The sequence below is a fragment of the Lactuca virosa genome, chromosome 2, assembly GCF_052849685.1.
Source record: "Lactuca virosa cultivar CGN04683 chromosome 2, Lactuca_virosa_CGN04683_v6, whole genome shotgun sequence".
NCBI lineage: Eukaryota > Viridiplantae > Streptophyta > Magnoliopsida > Asterales > Asteraceae > Lactuca > Lactuca virosa.
The window spans coordinates 159,988,164-159,997,399 of NC_136427.1; the positions used below are offsets into that span (position 1 = coordinate 159,988,164).

Consider the following 9,236-nt stretch of genomic DNA (forward strand, 5'->3'; position numbering starts at 1 on the left):
CTTAGAGATAACTGAACCTATGTCATATCAAAGGAAAAGCCAAGTGCTAAAGCGAAGTAGTGTCCAACTTTCCAGTAATCCACTTTAACAAGTGAGTGCGTGGTTACTTTCATCTTACAGATAGATATAAAGTATTTAATATAATTACATGCTATATGTGCCTATTATCTGTATTCCTGATTTCTATGTTAGATGAACGATTTATACATGTTTTACTTGATTTAAACTGTATATGTATTTTTATACCTATAAATACATTAGGTATAGATGGGTAGATAAAAGGTGATATAGATGATGAGAGGTGAAAGATGAAAGATGAAATAGATGATAAGAGGCATTGAATTAAAGATGATATAGTCGTCTAGCTCCATGTAGATGACGGCCACAGACTATTCTAGACAGTCCACTGGAACGCTTGTAGGCTCGCAACATGTAGGTGTTTTTGAACTAAGTGCTCACCAGGTATACTCCATCCCCCTATGGTTGCCTTATTGACATATACTGCTAAGGAATCCCCTAAGCATTATTGTCTATCTCGAAGATGATCCGTAGGATAGGTCCCCTGAATTAGATGCTTTAGGGACATAAAGTGAGGATAATGGGAATGGGGTTGAATGTTTTGATGAAAATATATAATTAAAAGAATTTAATTATTGTGGGTTGAAAACGCTATATGTTCACCAGGCCCCCAAGCCTGACCCACTCGGTTTCTTATATTACAGGTAGTAGCATGAGAGTACATGTGTGACGTTATGATGAACGATTTATGGATGCTTATAGGCTAGTAGTTTAGATAAACTGGTGTAAGGCCTGTATTATTTCCGTTTATTCTTATGTATTGTATTAACGATGACATCCCAACGTTTTTAATATAAATAAAATACATATATTCGGAAATGCTTTGGTAATATCTTTATCATATTTTTGGGAACAAATTCCACAACATCATTCTTCAAAAAGGATACTTTGATTTTAAATTAGCATAAAAAATCGGTCTTTTATGTCCGTGAAATTGGGGATGTCACAAGTTAACTGGCCATTGATTGCATGAATTTGTATTCCTCGTAGTTTATTAACATTAAACTGCTCGAGCTAGAGATTGACCATGTCGTAGTATAGGTAATAAAATTAGTTTCTTAATTGTGTTAGAGAGCATTATTTGACAATAACAATTGCCAGTTTGTCCGAATTGACCATAGGACGACAAACCTAGATCTAGTCATTCGTAGTCCAAACATTCAATAAAACCAATTAAGTTTCCTTAGTCTACATGACCATTGTGATTAAGTGTCACAAATTGAGGCAAGCTAATTAGTTTGACCATGACAGTTAGTGATTGGTAATCAACTCATTAATCCATTGCACTACTAGTGAACCAAACATAAAAACTTGGTGGATTCGTATTCTAGTAGAAGTACTTCTTATTTATTGCTTCCATTTAGTTCTTTAATTTCATTAATTAATTGAGTGTTAAAACAAATTAGTTATTTTAAACAACAAAATCCTCATTTTTACTTTTCTGTTATTAATTTAATTAACTTTTGAATTATTTGATCTAAACCATCATGTTCCCTGAGTTCGACACTCTTTCTTACCTTAAACTATATTATTTCACGACTAAGTACACTACCTATCTGTGTTTAAGACTAGTTGAGATTCAACAGGACTTTATAAATAAAAAACTAGTGCACCAAAAAAAACAAATCGTGATTCTCATGCTCTTTATTTGATATCACGACGTGGCGTATCCTTTCCCACGTCGTGGCTAAAGTACAATGCATTATTTTGAAGATTTTCGCACTACACCTTTTCGAAGAAGCGGTCTTTGGTTCATTTTATCCGGCACATTCATAAGTAGCAGCTGGAGTCTAATTTCCAGTATAATTAATCGAGATGTTCAAGTTTTCCCACCACAATCAGATTCGATCTCACCACTAGTACCCTAGGGGAGTCTGTTCCCTTTTCTCCATTTTATTTTCTTTTTATTTGCTTTTAACTGGTTTATGCATACAATGAAGACATTGTATGAACTAAGTTTGCGGTAGGGGGTCGAAAAAGAATTTTCAAGCATAAAAGTTATAAATTAGATAAAATGCTAGAAATTTAAAAACTAATTATATAGAATTGCAAAAATAGTCTAATAATTCTAGTCATTTTTAATTTTTAATTTTTTTTTTTTGATATCATTGCATTTGGGCTAGTTTGCTAGTGTTATGTGGGATGATTCGATGCAAACTCTAAGATTTCACGAGACAAAAAAATGAAATTGTTTAGTTTGAGGGATATAATATGTTTTGCATCGTGTATAGAAATATATCCTAGAAAATTTATGTAGTCATTGCACTTTAGACTAATGTCTTTAACAAATTAGGGTTGAGGTTAAGTTCCCTTACTTAAGCATATGTTTTTCTTTTAGGTATTTAGTTGAGAGAAAAACAAGTGAATTATGAAAAAAAATAATAATAATAAATATGAAAAAAGTTGTGAACTTTCACAAAACAGGGACAGAATAGGTAGTTTTATATAATTTACCAGATTTATCTTTTAAGAGTTAATTAGCATCTTACCCCATTAAGTCATTATAAAAACGACCTTAAGCTGGAAATTAAGCACTTAACAGTAAGAACACTTTCTTGAGTAAAAAAGACAATTCCAACTTCAAACCATGACGCAAAGTACATTGTTTTAAAGGGAAAAACGAAAGTATGATGCTACATAAGAGAAGACACAATTTAAGTTTGGGTTTTCTCCACCATTAAACCACATATCAAGACAATTAGGTTTGTTTTGAGAGCCTTAGGGAGTGTTCAAAACTTGTCTTTTTATGCAAAAAATTACCCACAAGAACTCATAGATTGAAATGAAAGAAGACATGATCATCAACACCAAAGAAAAGGCAATATATCATCAAAATAGCAACTAATTTCAACCCAATTGAAGTATGAACATATGGTGAGGAAGAATCAAATACTTACCAAGGGGAATGATCGATTCACAACTTCAAATGGAACCCACCACCAAACATGTCGACCTTCCTCATCATAACCTTGAACTTGATTTATACCCCTCCCCTCATGTTCGATTCTTTTTTCTTTCTTAGGCCTGATCGACGAAAACACAAGAGCAACAACAACATCGACAAAAGGACCAATTGAAGGCCTAATCTCACGTATAGGCTTGAAAAGAAAAAAATGAACGAAGCCCTTAAGCTCCTAAAACACGACGACTTGCATTGTAAGGGAGTTTCAATTCGATTTTGCAAAATAACTCCCTATGGTTTCTTGATTTAAATCCTAACAACCATAACCCTAATAACTTGACATTTAAAGTTTATTTTAATGACATTCCAATCCCTCCTTTATATTTATACCCTAATCTTCCACAAACCATTTAATTAAATTATACATCTTTTTTTTTTAATTATTAATTATTTTAGATATTAAATAGCACTAGTTTTTATTTAATTTATTATATTATACACTCTTAGAATCAAATGTCTTTACAATACTTAATAATCTTGCCATGGAACACTAACATCGTTAAATGAAGGATTTCATAGGTGGCCGAAAGTGGTTCACATGCGGGTCGTTACAACAAGTAGCACCTGATGGTTGGAGGTGTTTCATATGTGGCAGGAAGTAGTTCACATGTGGCAGTTGGTGGCTAGAGGTGGTTCACGTTGTTAAAATCGGAGATGGTAGGAGGCGGTTGATGTTGGTGCTGGTGGTGGTCTTCGTCATCGGACAACGCAGGTGGCAGGTCGCAGCATGCCGATGAGGGTGGAAAAGAAATCACCAGCGGGAAGTGGGGGTGGAGGTTGGTGGCCTCAGTGGTTGATATGGGTAACAATCGAACACCAATCGCCTTCAAATGCTTGAGTATCGTTGGAAAATCGAAAGGGAAGAAAAAACGGAGTATATGAGTTCTGGGACGGAGACTAGTTGAATGGGGTTTAGCTTTAGTGGCGCTAGTATTAGTAGCTATGAATAAATGAGATTGGAGGGAAATATTTGCGGTTCTTTATTTTCGGAGTATTAGCGGTGTCGACGTCACTACTATTCGGTCGTCGCATTGATTATGTACAAAAACAAACCCCGCTCGTTGGATCTACGCATTGAATTAATGGCCACGATTGATGTCACACAGATCATTGACATACGCATTAACAACGACGCAATTAGTGATGACTCGAGCTTTAACGACTACGTCGGGCGTGTCTGTTTTGATGTCGCTGCTAAAGCTAGCGTCACCTGTGAAGGTGGCATTGCTAATGGTAAGATTTCTTGTTGTGTGAACCGTTCAAGTATAAAATTAACCGAAAAATAGTCTAAATGAAAGCAAAGATTAAGAACAAAACATGCATATGGACCATATATATGGTAGGGCCGATTCATGTAATGTCTATTTATTTTGCTATACTTATCGCTAATAGTATCTTTTATTTCTTTTAATTAAAAAAAAAACGTTAGGTTCATGACGTCCCGTGTACATATCTTTGTTTCATGTTAATTAATATCACGTATATAATTCAATCCACATCTTCACTTGAAAGGTCATTTAGAACATAAATAAAATACTATTTTTGCTCGTTGGAGTTTAAAATCTTATATATTAATTAATTGGTGTTAATTGGTACGTTCACAGAATAAGGGAAATATACTGTGTTTTAAATGTTATTTCTTCTCAAATGTTATTTCTTCTCATTCGACATGCATAATATCATATGAAAACATAGAAATGAACTTGTTTTCATATATATTGTATTTCAAGCACTTAACAAGCTGACACTACAAGAATGGAGAGTATTACTAAAAGTTTGGGATGTCGCCGCTAATACTTTTAACAACAACGTATTGTCGATAAAAGGTCGTCGTTAATGCTTCGTCGCTAATACTCAAAGTGTCGTTGCTAATACTATTTGTCGACGCTAATAGTGACTTGTCGCCGCTACTACTAGAGCGTCGCCGCTAAAGGCTTATCACCGCTAATAAGCAGGTGTCGCCACTAAAGGCGTCGGTGGTAATTATATTTTCCTTTTTTTGTATTTAACATTAAAATTAGAAAAAACTGTATAAAACGTATAAAAAAATATAAAAACTATTATGATATTAATCTAAACCAACATCGGTCTAATCGGTCTAAATCCCCACTTACCATCGTTTTTTATAGCCCTTACCTTCTCCACTTCTTGAAAATAACTCCTAAATCTTCATTAGTTTGCTTCTCTTCTAGTTAAACATCTCGCCACCTCTCGGACCACCCTTATACCACCTGTTATCTCCACCAAGAACCACCGACAACACTGTCAATAGAGCCTCTGCCTTTGCGGGGAACCATTCACGCACCACCATCTTCCACATATTTCCGATCCGTCACACTTATTCCACCTTAAACAAACCAACCGTAAATCAGTAAAAGAAAAAAAAAAGGAAGAAGAACTGAAATTAGTTTATATGCGTACGTGTCATCTCCACCACTAACCACCGTGAACACCGGCCACAAATGTCGTGCCTTTGCCGAGAACCATCCAATCACCACCATCTCCTACATATTTCCAATCAACCAACTTATTACACCTTAAACAACCCTACGTTAATCAGAAAAAGAAAATAAGCAAGAAGAAAAGATATATGCTTCTTGTGTTGTCTGTAAAATGGGGAATAGCACACGCAGGGCACACGTCTTTTTAGAGGGAAATGAAAATATAAGTGGAAAACGAAAATATAGGAGGGAAATGAAAATTTTGAGGGATCAACCAACTTGTAGCTTGCTTGAACATGGAAATCCGAACGAAATTTGAAGGGATCTCGCAAAAAATGAAAATTTTGAATGAAATTTTTACAGGAAAGATTAATGGTACAGTTTAGTGTTTTTTAGTCGTTGAATTAGGCACTAAATCAATGGCTGATTTCATCTCAACGTTTGACACGGGTCGATGTTAAAGAGCCTTTAGGGGCGACAGTTACACACCTTTAACGGGGACAAATAACGCGAAAGTTGTTTGTCGCCGCTAATGGCTATTTCTTGTAGTGTCATCATTTCACAACCAATTTAGGTGCCAATTTTTAAAACATCACAAAAACATGTACTTGTACAAGAACAACTAACAACAAACTTATTCTTTTTTCTTTTCCAGGATGCATATGATGAAAAAACAGTTGTTTCCGCAAATATACATAACTGACGTCGCATACAAATTAAAGAGTTTCACTTATAAAACTCTTGTACATTAGAAAAATCTTGATGCATCGATGTACTAAGAAGGATAGGAAGAAACCAACTCATAGAGTATACATGAGGAATTCTTCCAAGCCCTAGCATGCATCTTCAGAATCTCGCTAGCTTTCTCGCTGGTCTTGCTCCCACACTCTACTTGTAACACGAAACATAGTTTCCCCACCACCCCCAACTGCAACATCTCGTGTACTACACTCGTATTTCCAGAGAACTTTGCCACTGCATGCAGTATCCTCACAGCCCTTGAACTTACCACCTGTGAAACACGAAAGATTTTCTTGGAAACCACCGCTAAACCTGCACCATGTTTCAAGAGCTCAGCCCGGCCATCAGCACACTGGCAAAGATGGTCTAACAGTGTCAACACCATCTCCGGGACCCTCTTTTGATCAGTACAATCGAGGAGGGTATCGATTAATACAGAAACTACTCCTGCCTCCACCGCTTTTATCCTATTCCGACCCCATGGACAAACGCCGATGAGTAATTTCAGTGCAGCTTTTGTTGCCTTTTGTGAGATTTGATTGGCCAATATTTGTGTAAGCACCTTCAAGAGATGAGGCTTTATGGATATCATTTGAATGGGTTCAGCCACCTCGAACATCGACTTCAGCAGTAAGACGGCATAGGTGCGAGACTCAGAACTGGTGGCGCGTTCCATCACCCTAGTCAATGCATCAACAAACTCATCGGTCCTTCCAAACAAGGATTTAAGGCCCGTTTTTGACAAATGAAGGTGGTAAAGGATGCTCACCGTTTCGTCAACATCTGTCGGCAAATTATCAAATCCGTCGATCTGAGAAACTTCAATCGCCGGTGATGGTGACGACAGATAAGAACTAGGGTTACATATGATGTACGATAGGTATTCAGCTGCTCCAACTGCTTCCGTTGACCGTTTATTCATATCACTTTCCAAAACAATCGTCTTTAGCCTCTTCAAACACTTCATCTGCATATTAGGAGACTTAGAATCTTGTAGAAGCTTCAAGATTTGTGATTTGGAGATTGGGATCCGTGGAGTGGGGAATCTTTCGATACCATATGGCCCATTAATTGTGCACCAAGATTGGATCAATCGACGAAGGGTGTGGTTTGGGGTGAGCTCTAAATCGGTGAGAACTTGTTTGGTGATGGGACACGTGCTGTTCTTTCGAGTATACAACCATTTCTCTATGGCTTCACGATCGTATGTTATTCCTGTGGAGAGAGTTACAGGGTCTTTCATGATATCTAGAGAAATCGGACATACAAAAAAGGAAGGAACTTCTATCTCCTTTTGAGAATCACCCATAGCAGATACTTCAACAAAATAGTTAAAAGCAATATCAAGATTGATACTTAGGGTTCATTTGTAAATCTTGAATAAATGGATGAACGAAGCTAGAGATCTTTTGTTGAAGTGGTTGTAATTAATGTTAAATAGCATTGAACGATTTTGAATTGGGGTGGATGGGGTGGAGTTAACAAAAAAAAAAAAAGTCAAAACTCCATTAACGTAAAAATTATTTTGGTCACAGAGAGAGAGAAGTTTTGACCTTTTCAAAGGGCATTTGAAAGGCTCAGCACAGACATCTGTCAAAATCAAAGTCTACAAGGCATGTGTTTTGTAGTAAACAGTATGGGAAATGTGTCTTGGAAGTGTGTAGCTGGATAAATTTACTCCTCAATGTCGGCTGTATAAGATTCAATTTTATTCCAGAAAACATACACTTTTAATGAACGTATATTTTTATTAATAATTTATGTAAAAGGTTATTTTTTTTTTCCGAAACGACGGATTTTATCATTTGTAAAAGCTTAAATGACAAATTTCGTCCATCTCTCATACTAAGACTAAGGATACAAACCTTCTATCTCTTGAACAAATATAAAGAGGAATATATCTTCCTTGCTAAAATCCTTATATATATATATATATATATATATATATATATATATATATATATATATATATATATATATATATGGTGAGTTCAATAGAGAACCATAATTAACCAAGTAACCAATCTTTTTTTCAACTTTTAGAACTTATTTTTTATCAAAAAAAAAAAAAAAAACTAAAAATATAGAAATTCATAACTTTTTATCATTTTTCCAATAATATCAAATTCAAATTTTTTTTTTTACGTCAAATTCACAATGTGACTCTTTGAAAATACAAAATGTGAATCCGGATTCACATGCTGAATCCGAAAAATATTTTTCACATTTACAATGCTAATATATGAATTTAGATATTTTTAGATTTTTTTTTCGATAAAGAATAAGCTTTAGAAATTGAAAAAAAGATTTGCTTCCTTGAAGAACCAATAATTATGGTTCTCTATTGAACTTTTATATATATATATATATATATATATATATATATATATATATATATATATATATATATATATATATATATATTATTCAAATGAGACCCACAAAAGATTAACAACTATAAGAAACCTATTTTATAAGTAATATGTACACAGTATTTATTAAAAATGTTAAAATCTTGATTTTTTTTTGTCTTTTTGATACGAAAATGATAAAATTGTAATTTTTATAATATAATATTTTCATTCATATCGATTCATATTTTAATACAAAAATTATTTAAAATAAAAAAATATAATACAGTTCATTTATAGTTTAGTTTACAAAATTTACAATTTAATACAATTATAATATCAATAATTCACTAATTTAAGGGAGTCAAACAAACCGAAACTCTAGCAACACCACCAACTACCACACGTCAACACCAACGATTTATGTTAACGTCACAACCATCATTCATTTCAAACCAAATATGTATATAAAATCATGCATTGTTAGCTTAATTAAATACTATATTCACAGTTTAATAAACATATTAATTCACTAATTTAAAGTTTAATGCAACAATTATAAAAACTTATATATTTTTACATATTACTCCACAAAAAATTCTCACAAGAAAATTAATACAAATATTCATATTTGATCATAAAATTCATAAAAAGTCACAACTT

The 9,236-nt window shown here is 34.1% G+C and overlaps 1 pseudogene; it reads right to left on the reverse strand.

The window, feature by feature from the left end:
* Positions 1-6,104: 6,104 nt before the first annotated feature.
* LOC145159665 (E3 ubiquitin-protein ligase PUB23 pseudogene) lies at positions 6,105-7,740 on the reverse strand (annotated as a pseudogene).
* Between the last annotated feature and the right edge of the window lie 1,496 nt (positions 7,741-9,236).